Consider the following 19,404-nt stretch of genomic DNA (forward strand, 5'->3'; position numbering starts at 1 on the left):
TAGTCACAAACTACTTCATGAGAATTGGGGAGCAAAGAATAATCTGAGTACATGAAAGCTAGTAATGATTTTTCAAAATGAAAAAAATAAGAATATTTTGAATATGAAAATAAAGCTAAAAGTTTTGTGTTAAAAATTTTAAATGATTACAACTCAGACAATGCAAGGAAATATCATTTAGAATACAAAATTCAGGATAAAAAATGTTGACAAAAGGTGAACTGAAATAACTGTGTGCCATGACATGAGAGAATTTTGGAGAAATGTCTTAATTCAAAGCCTTAGTTTCTTCATCTACAAAGTTTACGTATATTGGGGGGTTGTATGGATTAAATGATGTAGGTGTCTAACTTAGAGTAAGTTCCCAATAAATGAAGGGGAATTGCCAAACTAAAAGCAACTATATAAATCAAATTCCCTTCCCAAGTGCTAAAGAAATTTCTATCACAGTGAAACATATACAGTAAATTCTAAGTGGCTTTTAGGTATTTACCAAATGGCCTTTTAGGCTCCTCTCAATGATAAATCTAAACAGAAGTTTATATTCAGTGAGTCTCATCTCTAGCAGTAGGCATTTAAGAGTAAGGGATATTTGGATATATCCAGGATAGTAAATTAATCTTCTGATACTTTCTTATTAAAATTTAATTTAGCATTTTACAACTTCTTCATTATATGGTTCAATGAGATATGACATCAATTTAAAATAAAATAGACACCTTACAATAAGCATGCATTTATTATAAAATCATTCTCATCATATATTATAAAAGTCTTATGTATTATATTTTCAAATATTATATTTAAAAATATTTTATTATGAATTCACCCTTTTGAAACATATTGAAGGACAGCACTGGCATAAAGTGCATTCTAATTTAAACTGCAACTAGATATAAAAGTTAAATATTTATAAATGGAGTTCTAAATCTTCAGGCTCAGTTAAACTATTCATTTGATAACTATATTCTTCTGACCTTTTTAAAAATGTAGTCAGCACTGTTGCAGAGAAAATTGCAGCTAAGAGATGATGCACTGTAAAAACATAGGAACATTCAAAAGAAGTGAATACATCTAGAAAAAACTATGCTTGGAACATTTTCATTTATTTCAAGGATTTTAAATGAAAGCTTAGAAACACATTCCCCCTAAGGCTTTAAACAGCATAGCCTGGATTGTTTCAATCCCCATAAGGTCTATTTCTTGAATGGCTTTTACATGTAAGCAGAACAACCTTCTGCAATTGACTTCAAATATGTTTCCGTATGCCTCATAGGAACAGAGATGAGAAAAAAAATGTTACACCCCATGAATACTAGAGACCAGCATTCATGTATTTAAAGTTATTTTTAAAGACTGTGTCTACAAAGTACAGCATGAATTAATAATTTGGCAAATGTCTAGTCAATGTAATCAAAAACAAAACCAAAATTCAGGATGAAATGCTAGCTTAGAAACTTGTGTGTGATAATTGCCAAGCTGCTTCTTGACCTTGTGATGCATAGATCTGAAGCATTTAAAAATCTACTTCTCATGGGCTCTGCTTTCAGGAAGATGGAGGAGATTTACTTTTCTCTATTCTTCCAATTAAGTAATCCTAAAAACTCGAACATTGTGTGTAAAGCAAACATAGAGTTTCGAAGGGGGAGAGAAAAAGGCAGACTGGATGGGAAGCTTGAGACCCAAAATATGACATGGGGGTAGGTCCCTCAGTTTTCTTTTTGCTTCATACATCTCAGACTTGGAGCCAAAGACGTCAGCCCCCAGGAAACACCGAAAGTCACAGACAGTAAGATCCCCAGCAAAAGCCTTTTTCTAGCCAAAGGAATAAGAAGTAAGCAGCCTAAAAGGACAGAAAAACTTTTAGACAATAATTGCTTTCTTATTGCCAAACCCCACAAACGTTTTTTTTTTTAAACCATGGCCCCACCTTTGCCTGTGTTATCAGAGCTGTGTGGGAAGCCTAGACTTCAGCTCCTGCTAGTTATAACAAGGCACCTATGAAAGCTAATTTTATCAACTTGACTGGCCATGGGTGCCCAGACATTTGGTCAAATATTATTTGGGGTATATCTGGTCTGTGCAGTTGTTTCTGGATGATCTTCATATTTGAATTGGTAGACTGTTTAAAGCACGATGCTCTCCCCAGTGTGAATGGCCTCATTCATCCAGCTGAAACTTGAACAGAACAAAAAACCTGACCTTCCTGTGAGTAAGAGGGACCGTCTCCTGCTTAACTGTTTTTGAGCTGCTACATCAGTTTCTTCCTGCCTTCAGACTCAAACTAAAACATGGGTTTCTTCTGGGTCACAAGTCTGCTTGTCTTTGAACAGGAAATACACCATCAACTCTCTTGGTTCTCAGGCCCTCGGACTCAGATTGGAACTATATCATTGGCTCTTTTGGGTCTCCAGCTTGTTGACTCTAAAACTTGAGACTTCTTAACCTATATTATATATATTATGTGAGCCAATGCCTTGTAATAAATCTCTTCATTCAGACAGACAGACAGACACACACACACACACACACACACACACACACACATTTGTTTGCTACATATGAGATACAATGAGGAAATATGGATGTGTATATACATATTTGTATATATACCCTATTGGTTATATTTCTCTGGATAATCCTGACTAATACATCACCCCAAACCCTCCTCCCCACAGTAGGGTGGTGTCAGAAAAACCAATTGGGAAGTCAGGACTTTCATTCCCACAAGGCAGTAATGAACCATTTTCCTATGGTATCAGTGGAGCTGACAAGGGGAGTCTGGATTTACACCACCACTAGGTAATCACCTCCTACTCCCCTCTGAGGTAGTGTCGGGAAAGTCTCGTGCAGAATCAGAGCTTTCACTATCACCACCCAGAAATGAGGTCACTCCATATGACAGAAATAACACCACTGACTGTGGTGTCAGTGATAACCATGTGGGGATCAGTAATGAGACACTCTTTCCCACCCCAGCCAGAGATATTATTGGAGATATAGTGAGACCCAGAACTCCCATACATAGCAAGTAGTAATGAGGAGTCTTCTCCTCAGGTATCAGTGGATCCTGATTGAGGAACCTAGATATCTACATCCATTTGGCAGTGTTAGGACAGTGCCCCTACCACCACTTTCTTGTGTCAAAGTGGTGTGAAAGGAAGCCAGCTAAAACAGAAGTTTAAGTAAGATCTCCAGTCTTGTAACATATTATTCAAAATGTCCAAGTGTCAATAAAAAAATCACTTGTCATATCAAGAACCAGAAAGATCTAAGACTAAATGAGAGAAATAAAAGACAGGGAATTGATGTCAACACCAAGATGAAAAGGATTTTAGAATTCTCTGACAAATATTTTAAAGCAGCTGTCTTAAATGTGCTTCAAAGAGCAATTTGAAACATGCTTAAAACAAAAGAAAGCATTGAACATCAGAAAATAAAAAGTTGAGCAAAAAAAGACAATATATAAAGAAGAACCCAGTGAAAATGTTAAAATCGAAAAAGGAGAGATTAAAAACTCAACATATGAGCTCATGTGCACAATGAAGAAAATAGAAGAAAGAATCAGTAAAATTGAATAAAGAATGATAACAATTGCCCAGTTAATGAACAGAAAGAAAATAGACTGAAAAAATAAATGAACAGAGACTCTGGAACCTATGGAACTATGAAAAAAAATTTAAAAAATCATGTCATTGAAGTCCTGGAAGGGAAGGAAGAAGGTTGAGGCTGAAAAAAGCACTTAAAAAACAAATGACTGAAATGTTCACAAGTTTGGCAAATGATATTAATGTACAGATACAAGAAGCAAAGTTTATACCAAACTCAGCAGCTGGAAGAAATCCACATCAAGACATAGTCACAAAGTCAAAATTTCTTAAAACTAAAGACAAAAGAAAAAATCTTAAAAGTAACAAGAGAAAATAATCATATTATACGGGAAAAACATTTCAAATGATACTGATTTCTCACTGGAAATCATGAAGGCTAAGGAAAGTTGCACATTATGTGTCATGCACTTAAGCAAAACACTACCAACCCGGTATCCAATGTCCAGCATAAACATCCTTTGAGTGAAAATGAAGTCAAAACATTCCCAGATGAATGAAAACTAAGAAAATTTGTTGCTAACAGACATACCCTAATAGAATAGCTAAAGGAAGTTATCTAAACAGAAAGGAAACAATGAAAGAAAGAATCTTAGAATATCAGGAAGGAAGGAAGAACAGAGTAAGTAAATATATGGATAAATACAATAGACTTTCCTTCTATTGAGTCTCCTAAATTATGTTTGAAGCAAAAAATTATGGCACTGTCTGATTTGGTTCTAAATATATGTAGAGAAAATATTTAAATCAATTTTATCATAAACAGAAGTTAAGGAGATATAAATTCATGTGTAAATTTTCTACACATGACTTGAAGTTGAAAAATAATGATCCCAGAGACTGAGAGTTATAAATTATAACAATAAAAATTGTATTTGTACCAAAAAAAATATCTAGAGCAACCACTAAGCGAGTTATACAAAGAGATACACTTAAAAATAGTAGAGATAAATCAAAATGGAATTCTACAAGATGTTCACAGACCCTACAGAAAGTCAGGAAAAAGTAAACAGGAAGTGGAAGATCTGTATAGTAGAAATAATAAGATATTAATGAATGAAATTGACAAAGACAAAAATAAATGGAAAAATGTCCTGTGTTCACGGATCAGATGAACTTATATTGTTAAAAAGTTCATACTACTCAAAAGCTCTTCTAGATTCAATAAAATCCGTATTATAATTGTAATGGCATTTTTTTAAGAAATAGTAAGAATAATCCTAAAATTCATATGGAACCACAGAAAACCCTAAACATCTGAAGCAATTGCAAGAAGGAACAAAGTTGTAGGCATTACACTTCCTGACTTCAAACTATATTACAAAGGTATAGTAATAAATAAAAATGTGATACCGGCATGAAAACAGAAGAGTAGATCAATGGAACAGAATCAAGATTCCAGAAGTAAACCCCCGTGTATACAGTAAACTACGATTTGACAAGGGAACCAAGAACACTCAATGGGAAAAGGATAGTGTCTTCAATAAATGATGCTGGGAAACTAGAATAACATACAAAAGAATGAAATTTGACCTCCATCTTACACCACTCACAAAAATAAACTCAAAATTAATTAAAAGTTAAACATAAGACCTGAAACCATAAAACCCCTAGAAGAAAACAGGGAAAAAACCTTCTAACAGTGGTCTTGGCAATGATTTTTTTGGATTTGACGCCAAAAGCACAAGTAACCAAAGCAAAAATAAACAAATGGAACTACATCCAACTGAAAAGTTCATGCACTATAAAACAAACAATCAACAAAATGAAAAGATAACCTATGGAATGGGAAACAAATTGCAAACCATCTACTGATAAGAGATTGTTTCCAAAATATATAAGAAAAAAATGTATAAGGAACCCCATACAACTCAATACGAAAAAGATTTAAAGATGGACAGAGGATCTGAATTTTTCCAAATGAGACATATAATAGGTACATGACAAGGTGTCCAACATCACTAATCACCAGGGAAATGTAAATCAAAATCGCAATAAAGTATCACTTCAGACCTGTTAGAAATGGCTATTAGCAAAAGATAAGAGATAACCAGTATTGATGAGAATAGGGAGAAAAGAGAACCTTTTTGCACACTGTTGGTGGGAATGGAGTTTCCTCCAAAAATTAAAAATAGAACTACCATATGATCTAGCAATCTCACTTCTGGGTATATATCTAAAGGAAATGGAATCACTCTCATGAAGAGATACCTGTAACTCATGTTCATTACAGCATTATTCACAATACCCAAGATGTCTGTCTACAGATGAGTGGGTAAAAAAGATGTGGTATGGTGTGTGTGTGTGTGTGTGTGTGTGTATGAATATATATAATGGAATATTATTCAGCCTGAGAAATAAGGAAATCCTGCCATTAGTAGCAACATGGATGGACCTTGAGGGCATTATACTAAGCGAAATAAGTCAGTCAGAGAAAGACAAATGTTGTATAATCTCACTTACATGTGAAATCTAAAAAGGCCAAACTCACAGTAATGGGATAGAATGGTCATTACCAGGGGCTGAGAGTTGGGGGAACTGTTGGTCAAAGGGTACAAATTTCCAGTAATAAGATGAATACGTTCTGGGGATCTAATATACAGTATGGTGACCATAATTAACAATAGTGTATTATATACCTGAAAGCTGCTAAGAGATTAGATCGTATATGTTTTCACCACACACACACACACACACACACTCCAGAATAATTGTGTTGAGGTGATAGAGTTGTTAACTAACCCTACTGTGGAAATTATTTCCCAATATATACATGTATCAAATTATCATGTTGTATTCCTTAAACTTATACAATTTTATACATCAATTATACCTCAATATATCTGGGAAAAATAAAAAATAAAAGGTTCTTTTTTTCATTATGTTGAGAAAAAAACAAAATGTGTATTTTTCTATCAGAATAGTTTTAATAAAGAGGCAGATTTTAGAAACCTGATGGTTATAATCCCATGATGATAATTTTCTTACAATGGTAGCATAATTTTGAAGGATGGCAATACATATTCCATTGTATATATTTATCTTGAATCAAACAGTTTTTCAAAAATGTATTTTCATATATTCTAACCAGTAAGCTCATTATGATAACATGATAATTGTAATTGGGAGGAAATTGTGATTAACATTATACTTTTTAAAAATTTTTTTCAGAGTCTGCTAAATTGCACTAATTTGTTTTTAAAGAAGTATTTAATGTGTGAGATTTATGGAAAGATGATGGAGATTCTTGCCCAAGGAAATTAAATTGTGATCAAGTAATTTACTATCATAGAATCCCAAGTCCTTACAATCTAAATTTAAAATACATATTGCACAAAATATTAAAGATAAAGAGTATATGTATATTAAAGGCAATTTGACTACACTATATAATTCTATTTATATAAATTCTATATCCTCTGTAAGTCAGATTATTGAGAAGAGAAATTTCTTTCAGTTGGAATATATATATGTGTGTATATATATACACACACACATCTATATACACACACACATACACAAATATATGTATTTCAAATATATGTATTTGAAAATAAAAGGCATAAAATTATTCATGTTTTCAGTAGATATCTGCAGTTAATATCTATTACTATAATTAACTAAGGCATTCATAAAGAAATAAAGTGAGCTAAAATTAAATACATAGGGCAGAACTGTTTAATCTTATTATGAAGAACAAAGAAACAATTTTGCCAACATAATATAACTACTCAGAGTAGGTGGCACTTAGCACACATTGGTATTATGTTGGACAAACCTTTTTGCCCTTCCCTTTCTGTATTATGTGAAGCTCAAAGAAAGGACACTTAACTAAGCTTTAGAAGTGACACACATTGAAAATAGGACAAGAATTCACAAAATAGAAACTACTGACCAAAGAGACATTTCGTTCGTTTCATGTCCCTATTTTATTCCATTTATTTCCATTTATTTTAAAGCATCTCTCCTTGTTGTTTTGTTCTCTTACTTGGCTAACTGAATCATCAAGGAGGATTAATGTGACTTTCAACCACCATGCACTTCTTTTTCCTTTTTCTCCGCACTCTTCTTACCCACCCAGGCCAAAGTTCCTTTGAAGTCAATGGGAAGTTCACATCAGAGATGATTAGTAGGGTTCAGAGAAAACCAGAATAGCTTCCTGACAAAGGCATTGTACCTTTCCACAAATATCTCCAGCCTGGAGTGTCACAACTCTTTTCTAAAAATCCAAGTTACTTACCTATTCAATCGAGCCCACTTTTAGTCCCTGTGCCTTAGATCTGTCAGGCTGTTTGTTTGCTTGGGACAAATCTCTCTTTGGGTTGCGTATTGAACCATGAACTTTTCCTCTCAGGACTTCTCCCATAGTGTGCAACTATCTCTGTGTGTCATCCTCCATAGAATGTTGTAAAGGACCTGAAGAATTATGACAGAGTGAAATGGGAAAGGTAGCTGCTGACAGGACAAAAATGATGAAACGGATATATTTTGAGACAGCTGCTGCACTCTGACAGCAGACTGAAAGCCAATCAGGCAAAGCACCACTGCCAATACCGAAGAAAAGTCTGGCAGAGGGGTGAAGCACGCTCTCATAATTATGGGAAATAGAGAAGCATTTGCCATGGGAAGAGGACCAGCGACATTCTGAATCTGCCTCTGCTGCTAGCCCCTGCATACCTTTGGGCGAGACAAAGTGCCTCTTGGAAACTATTTTTTAATGAAAGCAGTTTGGAGAAGAAATCTGGTTCCTTCCAGAATCTCATCATGAGAAATGTCACAGAATTTACTCATCCAAATGTTTTCATCATTATCACCGGTGCTGGCGACTAGTTGGAATTTAAGGTACAAGAAGCAAAGTAATCCACAAAGGACCATTAAATATACAGAGGAAAACAGGATATAAGAAAGAAATAAATCAAATGTCATGTCTTCAGAAATGTCACTAACATGAAAATAAAAACTGGAAAGTCGAGTAGCTGTAGCTAGCATAATGTCATGTGCAAAAAGATCCTGATTTTGGATGGAAATGTCTTCTTGTACCTCACATATCATCCTGTCATATGTAGCTACTTCTTATTTTGATCTCGATAAAGATATGAAAAGAAAAAAAAACCTTCCTGCCAACCTTTTCATTACACAGATCTTTTTTTTAGGCAAAACAGACACATGATTCTTAAGTATTTTTCTTATCATTCTTTTTAACTATTTCTATTTCTAATTACTTATGGTGAGACAGTTGTGATTGTGGAATTCTTCGATATCAAATGTACTTTTGCATGGCCTACAAGGCAGATGTAACATATTAAAAGCATAGAGCTGCAAATGTTAGAAAATCCATTAAATATTTTTTTTTTCTTTTAGCAGAAACCTTTTACATGAAACCTCAGCAGGCACATGAATTTCATAGAAATAAGCCAGGAATGAAGTAATGGAAGGAAGACCAGCATCCAACAGAGGTTAAGGGGTAAGAACAAATTAAGTCTATTTTGATTGTGGATAAACTAACTTATTCAGTGCAAGACAAATTCCAGGGATATTTTATTTCATGAACAACATTAATTCAAGCAAAATCCATAAATATGAAACAAGTTTGTAGGAAATAAAAATATAGAAAACAGTATTTAATTGGGGGGAAACAGATAAGGGAGAAGAAAAATCCATCAGGTCTGAAATATGGTAAAACATTCCATAACCAAATTAACACAGCAGTTTTAAGAAATTCCAGTTATTTGATAATGAGCATGACATAAGAATAGTTCTCAGCAAATAAGGTATTACTTTCTGTGGCAAATTTTTTCTTCAGAAAAATAATTGGTTTCTGAGTCAATGCCTTTCCAGACAATAATTAATGAGAGCCACTGACAGTGGATTGAAGAAAACAATACTCACGGGTTAACTGTGGGAGAAATCAGTTCACTATCTCAGCTTATGGAATAAATTGTTAGTTACTTAAAAAAAAAGGATGAACATAAGAGAATGCATATATATTTCTCAGTATGACATCATCATTATATTGGCCTATCTAAACAGGAAGTAGAGACAGGACGTAAGCATATTTCATTTATACATTATTAATAGAATGAGTTATATAATGAAGGAAAGATTAATTCACTATAAGTGTAGTTGGCTGGCTCTAAGTAATTGTTAGCTACAAAAGCAAATCAGAATTAACTTCAAAATTTATTTCTAAAATTATGCTACATATTTGCTCCACTGTTATATATTGAGAAATATGTTTGCAGATCCTGAAAAGTCTATTCTTTCTAATTTAAGTGATCCATCTGTTTCATTGAATTATCAATAGACACTATATTAATAAGACTGTAAGATAAATTTGAAGTTTCGAGGAGAAAAATATTTCAACATACATTATGTCTATTATTTTCGAAAATTTAAATACTTAATAATATAAAAGGGGAATGTAAAATATGCTTGAAATTTATTGATTTATTAAATCCCTGCCTGCTGTGAATCAAAGACAAGTAGGAAGAACCTAAATGAATAACAAATGGCTAATTTGAAATTGTTGAGTGCTTTCAAAGCTCACAAGTCAATCAACACACCTCAGTGATAAGAATTTTTACAATTCAGTCAGAAAAATGGTAGAAAAATATAAATACATTATGGTCATCTTTAGGTTGCAGGATAATTACATTATTTCTTTTCAATTAACTAATTATGTAGTGCAAATTTCCTAGGTATCTTTTTAAGTGTGTCCTCAAATTATATTCCCATTGTGCAAGCGACGAAACTAAAACATAAGTTTACTGAAAAGAGACATATTAATTATACTAATTATAAATTAGTATGCTCTGCCAGATGTATAACATTTTATCATTATTTTGAGGGTTCATATAATCTTCTTTTTCAATAAGTCAATTGCATAGTCAAGGAATTTGGATAGAACCAGGAAATTTACCAATACAGATAGTTTAAACAAGATCCTCTGAGCTTAAAATTAAAAACAAAAGAAGTTCTTCATTAAAAAAAAAAAAAAAAAAAAATTGTGCCAGAAAAAGAAATCATGACTTAGTTTTGGTTTTTGTTTTTTTGTTTTTTTTCCTTATGAAGAAGGAAGAAATTAGTGACAGGCAGACAGAAGAAAGGAAGAGAGGGGATGTGGGAGGAATGGAGGAATGAAAGATGGGAGAAGTGGAGAAGGGACACAAGAAAGGAGAGAGGAAGGGGTCATTATTCTGTTGGACTTCTTTCAATAGATTTTATTTTAAATATCAAATAAGTATTTAAGGTTGATTACCTTGTGTATCAGTAAACTGATCTCTTGGATATATTTTTTTCAAGATTTTAAAATTATTTATTTGTCAGAGAGAGGGAACACAAGCAGGGGCAGCAGCAGGCAGAGGGAGAAGCAGGCTCCCCACTGAGCAGGGAACCCGATGTGGAGCTCAATCCCAGGACCCTGGGATCATAACCCAAGTGGAAAGCAGATGTCCAACTGACTGAGCCACCCAGACATCCCTCTTGGATACATTTTATAAATGAGAAAAAAAAAAAAATCGTAAGAAGCTAAGATATTAGCAAAAGCCAATATCAAATGTTAGTTCTCTATTTTGAAAAAAAAAAAACTATAAAAACATGTGATAACTAAAAGGGAGTTCTGTTTAAGCAAGGTACACTAACATTAGAAAATGTTTCCAAATGATGGGCACCCTGAAGCAGAATGTATTTGTGAGAGAAAATGTATTATAATTTCACCTTAAGCAAATGTAAGCACAAATCTACCATGTAGGGATTGTCCAACATTGAGGGATGACTTTCCTACTTCCTACAATGGCATTCATGGGCTAACAGCTACTCTGTTTATATGACAGATCCTTGAATTACCTGGTCAACCATCAGTGGACCAAGGGTGGGGAGAGAATCATCTATAAAGTAGCAGTTTCATGACTCAGGCTGGGGTAATCAACAATGAAAAGTGCTGATGAAATGTCAACTCAAAATTATTTCCTTTTGCTAAAGTAAAACCCTATGAGATCCTGAATAACTAAGTTTGCTCCCACGGGAAAGTAACAATGGTTTCCTCAGTAATATAGAGTACTACGGTTTGATGAGACTTACTTTCCACAAAAACAAAGCAATATTCTTCCAGTGTCCTGTGGAGAGTCTTTCTTCTAAACTTGGTCAAGAGGGCTGGTCCTGGCCTGCATCTGGATTGCTTCTCTAAAAGAGGATTATCCTCTTCATATAGCTTTGAAGCAGTACTTCTCAGCACAGAAAGATTTTTTTTTTTAATTAAGATCCTGTCAGTATCTGCACTCTCTTTCATTTTATTTACTTATCTAGCTGTACATGTAAAACTAGACAATGAAATATTTCATTTTTTAATATAGACGAGAGAAAAACAAATGCCTTCATGTGACTGGTAGCTAAAGAGCTGGGTATAAAAGCTTTTGTGTTAGTTAATGTTTGATGAGAGAAGGAGAAGGACTCTCAATGGTATAGAAAATGAAATTATTATAACAATTATACTTTGTGCATTTGTGGAAGCAGGTTCAGGAGTTGAGTGGCTATGGCCTCTGCTTCTGGTTTTAGGCCTGAATTCAGGTTTAGAGGTTGGAAAGGAAAGGTAAATGCATAGTTGAGGGGAGAGCAAGAATTAACTGGAAGCCTTATCTGTCTCTCACCTCTTCCAACCTCTATGATAAGAGAGGTTGCGTGCAGGAGAGCCTGGCCATCTTCACTGTGGAACTGTACTCTCAGTGTCTCAGGATTTGGGGAGTTGAGAGAGGAGATCCAAAGAGGACAGAATGAGCTGCAGGTCTGACTTCTGGCCCCAAACAACAGATGAGTAATGTATGGAAGCAGCAGTAGCCCCGGGCCCTGTGCAAACTTCAAAGCATAAAAATGAATGAATGAACAAACAAACAAACAAACAAATAAATAAATAATGGGCTGCTTCTCCTCCTACACAAATTTCTCTTATGGCCAACCTAATTTGACAGCAGGTCATGAAGGAAATCTGCGAAACAGAGCTCCAGTTTAGCTAAATTGACATAGTAAAAAGACACCATAGGTTTCATTGTAGAAAGCCAATGAAGAACACAGGCATAGATCTTTTTATACATCTTAACTGCAAAGATACATAAAAGGTTTCCTAAGATTGTGCACAGGCTGCCTCAGGTTGTGAAGAAGTCTCCGTAGGCTTTAGTCATAACAAGAGCGCCTGAATAATCTGCCCAATCCAGAAGAGGACATCTGATGCCCACAATGGAAAATAAGCCAGAAGAAACAAAAAAACTTCGTAAAAATTGTATATGCTCAAACAGTCCCTTTACACTTTCACAAATAGATGAGTAGATGATGTCGATAGACACAAATATATATATATAAAATATAGATATATAAAATTTTGAATAATTTATTTTTTAAATAGTTGAAGATACATCAGTACCATCAGCCATGATAGTTCAGAGCTTCTGAGCTCAAACTGACATTTGATCAGAAAAGATCTTTAATGATCTTCACATTAAAAAACCTGTATTCCCTTCCCACATTTAATTTAGCAAGAAATAAGTGAAAGCCTTACATTTTGGTGAGACAAATCCATTTGAATTTCAGGAATACACAAATTTTTTAGTCGGGGAGAACAGTTTTAAATATTGTTAATATTTATCCCATGCAATTATGAGTATATATGTTTTCATGCGATGCAGTTCACAAAACAAAGTACTTGCTATCCTGTGAAATGTCTCCTTTTAATCCAATATATACTAGATGTGAGTTGCCATAAGAATATTGATTTGAATGCAAATTTCTATGTGTTGAGGGCCTTATCAAGTGCTTATTTGAATAACTTGCAATAGACTGGCTTTTATTACAATCGAGTATGGACATGAAAAAATAATTTTGAAATTTATTTATCTATCTATCTGTCTTCATTTATCTCTAACCTGCCATGTTTTATTCAAAACAGATCCTTGGGATGCAGTTGGGTGGCTCAGTTGGTTTAGTGTCTGACTCCTGATTTCAGCTCAGGTTATGATCTCAGGGTCCTGAGATGGAGCCTGCTTAAGATTCTCTGTCTCCCTCTGCCTTTCCCCCCTTGCTTGTTTGTGCACGTGCATGCATGTGCACACACTCTCTCTCTAAAATAAATAAATAAATCTTAAAGAAAAACCAGATCCTTAGGATTTTAGCACTAAGGTCCTCCAAGAGATTCAACCAGGATATAATGTTATACTCTAACATCTCACTCCTAGAGTATCCACTTAGTGATTATAGGAGTGCCTTAGAGCAGGATGGGGAAGCTATTGAAAAGAAAAAGAAGGACATTGAATACCAAGATATGGAAAGAAATTAAGTAAGAAATAAAAAGAAGTGAAAAGAAAAATAAGAAAAGGACAGGCGGCACCAGGGTAGCTCAGTCAGTTAAGTGTCCAACCCTTGATTTCGTCCCAGATCAAGATCTCAGGGTCCTGGGATCCAGTCTCATATCAGGCTCCGTACTCAGGAGGGAGTCTGATTCTCTCTCAGTGCCTCTCTCCCCATTCTCTCTCTCTCTCCCCCTCTTTGTCTCTCAAATAAATACATTCATAAATAAATAAATAAATACATCTTTAAAAAAGGAGAGAAAAATTAGCTTTCCTTTGTTGACTAGTTATCAAGGAATAGTGTTAATTTTTTCTCTCTCTGTGTTTCTTTCTCTCTCTCTCACACACATACATACAAACACACTCACCACACACATGCACACCAATAAACAACATTAAAAAAATAACTTACTGTGCACTGTAATAAGATCTATAAACACAACAAAGGTTAAAAAACAGAGAACACATAGGATAATTGTGGGAACTTCTATCTCCTTTATCCCCCATCCCACCAGAGTCCTGGTTCCCACTCTACATCTAACAATTGATTATCCATTGTCATAGCTAAACTTGCCTATCCACTCTTTCAAGCTTTCCCTAACCCTACTGAATTGGTCATCCCCATTTTGTGTGGTCTAAATATTTGTGACAATTCTAAGTGATCTTCATGAAAATTAGTGCTAGTAATTATAACAGATACTTTATCAATGAAAGATATAATAGATACAATATTATGTTATATATTATGTAATATGTAGATACCATAATGGACACAAGTTGAGTTTGAGACTGTCTGTAAGAATGTATTTGTAAGCAGTTGAAGCCTGAGCTACAATTATGGGCCTCAGGCTCAGAAGAGTAGTTTTGTTTAATTTTCATAGTAAATCTTTAAAACAAACGTCTTTTCACATTGTTTATAGAGTTGAACCCTACAGAATTTATTTATCTTCAATAAAAAGTCTTACAATGAGTAGAAGAAATAAGATTGACCTCAGGTGTTTTCAAAATACCCATTTCTCAGGGAATTGCAATCTGCATAACAACTGTATTCTCTATTTGTTTTGAGCACCCAGCAGAGGGCCTGGCTCATATAAACACCTGATACATATTTCTTATGCATTCAAAGTTGATATGTACCAATGTGGTTCTTTCAGTTGTCTTTGGTTGTTGCCTGTTCTGATTGCTCAGTTCAACTACCTTCCCAGTTTTAGAGAAATTTGAATTCACTTCTAGCTATACCATTTCTTCACCCTATATTGATTTCATACTAAAAAAAAATAAAAATAAAAATAAATGTCAGTAATAGCAAAGAATTCTCTTACTGGGCTAATAAAATTAGTAAGTCCTCATTGATCAATGGAGATAAATGATGAACAATTTAATGTATGTTTATTGCATATTTAATTATTTGTTCAGAGACTTGATGATTTAACCTATAGGTTAAATAAAATGCTCATATATGCATTAGTTAAAATTAGTTGAAATAAGTGCGGCCAATCCATTAAGCAGCAGAACTGAGGTTTTGCTTAACTGAAGCTTTAAGAGTCTTAGCAAAGGAGATATAGATATTAACTCTGAGTGGGGTCAGAAAGGAAAGTCTACTGGAGTGCCTGGGTGGCTCAGTCGGTTGAGCGTCTGCCTTCAGCTCAGGTCATGATCCCAGGACCCTGGGATAGAGCCCCGCATTGGGCTCCCTGCTCAGCGGGGAGCCTGCTTCTCCCACTCCCTGCTTCTCCCCCTCCCTTTGCCCCTCTCCCCCTACTCCTGTTCTCACGTGCTCTGCTCTCTCTCTCTCTCAAATAAATACATTAAAAAATCTTAAAAAAAAAAAAAGAAAGGAAAGCCTACTGCTTATGGCATTTCCTAACTTGTTAAAAAAAAAAAAAAAAGGAAAGGCAAGTAGCTGAGTTCAGTCTTCTTTATAGAGAAAGAATGAGTGGAGAAGAAAATAATACGTGAGAGATGCAACTGATTTGTATGACTATTAAGTTAAATTTAAAGTTTGGCAATATCTCAATCTACTGATGGGAACTCAGTTGTTCAGCTCTTTCCAAAAATCCTTGATCACAATAATAAATAGGTACATAGACCTACAAAGTTATTTGAAGCTTCTGGTAAAGCATTTAGAAACATGCATTTTAACAAATGTACCAGTTAATTTTTGTGTTTATGCACATTTGAGAAACACAGACATACTGAACTTTTAAGTAGGAAAATATAATTTAGATTCTTAGCTCTCCTGTTAATTATCTATATGACTTTATATATAAATTTTCTTTAGTTAACCTTAGCAGAATTTTAATGAGTGCTTATTATGTTTAGAAAGGGTTTTATGCTTGGTGCTTCAGTTGAATATCTTATTTTATCAAGTAACAGGTTTGAAAGAGATGCTTTCAAATGTCTTTTCTAGTTTTACAATGTTGATACCATAAAACAGGCCCATTTGTTTTTTGTTTATCTGATGTGTTATTTTTAAGAGATTTATGGGAACGTAGTTTAATTAGAAAATGTTGACATGAAAGGGTTATATTAACAGAAGTTAAGCACATTGAGATTATCTCAATAGCTTTCTGACATACACAATTTCAGACACATTAAACTAATCAAATGAGATACAGCTTTGATTACATGAGTCACTTATACTGAGAGTGAGAATTTTTTTTTTTACATAATGATATAACAATATCAGTGAGTATAAAATGTATGTATTTGACTTTGCTGAATCAGTTTTGTGACAATCTGGATTAACTGTTTTTAGAATACAATTAAACTAATTTATAAAGTAAATGTGTACTAATCTCCTTATAAAAATATATAGTTGGGGCACCTGGGTGGCTCCGTCGTTAAGCATCTGCCTTCGGCTCAGGTCATGATCCCAGGGTCCTGAGATCGAGCCCCGCATCGGGCTCCCTGCTCGGCGGGAAGCCTGCTTCTCCCTCTCCCACTCCCGCAGCTTGTGTTCCCTCTCTCACGTCTCTCTCTCTCTCTCTCTCTCTCTCTCTCTCTCTGTCAAATAAATAAATAAATAAGATCTTTAAAAAAAAATAGCTAAAATTTGAATCTCAGAAAATATATTGCCTCCAATATATAATCTTATTAACCTTAATATATTTTCTAAAGTGTGCTGAAACATATCCTCAATGTAAATTAGTTGTTAAAATATATTCACAGTAAAAATAATCACTAATTCAACCAAGAAAGAACTTGGGTACCAACATCATGGGAGGAATTTCAAATGATATAAGAAAAGATATATTTCATCTTAAAGATGAACTATAATATGGATATATTCCATTTTCATCTTGCTGAAAGGGAAGATATTATGCTGTAATTTTATTAGTCATAAAGATGTAGTGATTAACATAATAATCAAATTTATGGTATTACTGAACTGGAAGGCACTGAAATGATAGTAGTTTGGAGGAGTGGGAAACTGAAAAAATTACTTAAGAACTATTAAATGTTATGCAACAAAGATGAAATAATCCTATATAATATAGCATGAAAACATAAAGATAATTATTTATTATATGAGAAAGTAAATATTTTCAATTTTTGGCCAATAGAAACAGTCCTGTGTGATATATTTATGTGTGTGTATATGAACAAAATAGCTATTTTATTTTTATAAGCTAACATTATGCATATTTAAAAAATTTTCCAAGTATGGTATGGTAGTTAAGAACTGATCAGCAACAGGGGTGCCTGGGTGGTGTAGCTGGGTAAGCATCCTACTCTTGGTTTCAGGTCAGGTCATGAGACCAAGTCCTGAGTCAGGCTTCACTCTGAGTCCAGAGTGGACTTTCTCTGCCCCTTTTTGTACTGCTAAATATGCATACCTTTCCTCTATTATCATGGGTGCCCCCCTGGCTTAGGGGTGATCAACTCCCATGTTTTTTCAAGTTTTCTCCTGTTATTTTCTCTAAAATTTTTGTTATTTATTTATTTATTTGGTGTTTAAATCTCTGATATATTGGGAATTACCCATTTATAGCAGTAGAATAAAAAATAGAAAATGTGTGTTTGCTTTTAAATGGATTATCAATTAAGATGAGATCATTAATAAGTAAACCCCTTTTCCCCACTGAATTGAAAAGCAAACATTTTTATATTAAATTTTATGGAGTATGTATTCTGTTACAGTGATCTAATTCACTATTCCTGTGACAATATCATGTTATAATTACAGTGGTTTTATAGAAAAATTCAATATCTTGTAAACTCAGTCCTCTATAATTCTTTTTTTTCATATTTTATTGTTTAATGGAACTGTAGAACTTGCTTATTAATATTAGAATCTAGAAAACTATCCTCAGGGATTGTCAATGGAATTTCATTACATTTATATATTATTTTTGGAGGATTGTTTCTTTCTTTAAATTAATTTAATTAAAATTAAATCTTCTCATTGAGAATTAGAGTATAATTCTCCATTTCTTCTTATAGTTTCAATGTCCCTAAAAATTGGTGTTCCCTTTCTATAAATGTTACAAATTTATTACATTTATTCCTTAGGTTCTTATATCTTTGACCACTATTTTGAATATATATTTACATGTTTGTATGTCTTTATTTCAATCCATATATAGTCTTTGCTTGAGTTAGAGAAAATCTATTTTGTATTTATCTTATATTCAACTCTCTTTAAAAATTCTCTTATTTAAGTGTTTTTGACTAAAGTCTCTTGTTCTTTTTTCTTAAGTTTGTAATCCTATCATCTTTAAAAAATACATACTCTTCACACTTCTTTCTGAAATGTGTAGAAAATTTCCCTGATCATAATAATAGTAGGTGAGGAAAAGCTTTCCTATTTTATTCCTGAATTTAATGAAAAGGGCTTCAACATTTCATCATGTTGTCTGATATTTTCTACTTTGCTTTAAAAATTAACTTTATCTTGTTTAATTACTCTCCCTCTCTTCCTGTTTTATTAGAATTTTACTATGAATTGTTGTGAAAAAACTTTATGGATGTGATAAAATTTTCTACAAAATGGAAGACACAGAAGATAAAGATAAGTAGAAAAATAAATAATGTGTCTCAACTAAGTAATCATGCACAGACCACTGTGGCTCCAGTATTTTATTATTCTTCAACATTTTCTTGTTTGGATCTCTTGAGGTCAAGCAGTTTTCTCAGTAGTGGACTCTCAAAGGGATAACTAAGAGATCAACAAAAACAAAACACTTTATAAAGATATATTTTGTCTTACCAAATCATGGCTTTTAGAATTTCATTGTCATACAAAGTATTAAACCTCATTTTCCTGGGGGGAAAAAAAAAGAGAGAAAGGAAGGAAAATTCTGGAGAGATGTCAGGGCTCAGGTCTCTTTAAATCACCAGCTCAACATCATCAAGACTCGGTTTCTTTCAGTATGTGCCCTCAGTCATCATTAGGATGATGTTTTTCCTCTTAACTCAGTGATTCAAAACATTATTTATCAGATCCACCTAGAGGGTTTGTG

Source organism: Phoca vitulina, unplaced genomic scaffold (genome assembly GCF_004348235.1).
Source record: "Phoca vitulina isolate PV1807 unplaced genomic scaffold, GSC_HSeal_1.0 scaffold3, whole genome shotgun sequence".
Classification (NCBI taxonomy): Eukaryota; Metazoa; Chordata; class Mammalia; order Carnivora; family Phocidae; genus Phoca; species Phoca vitulina.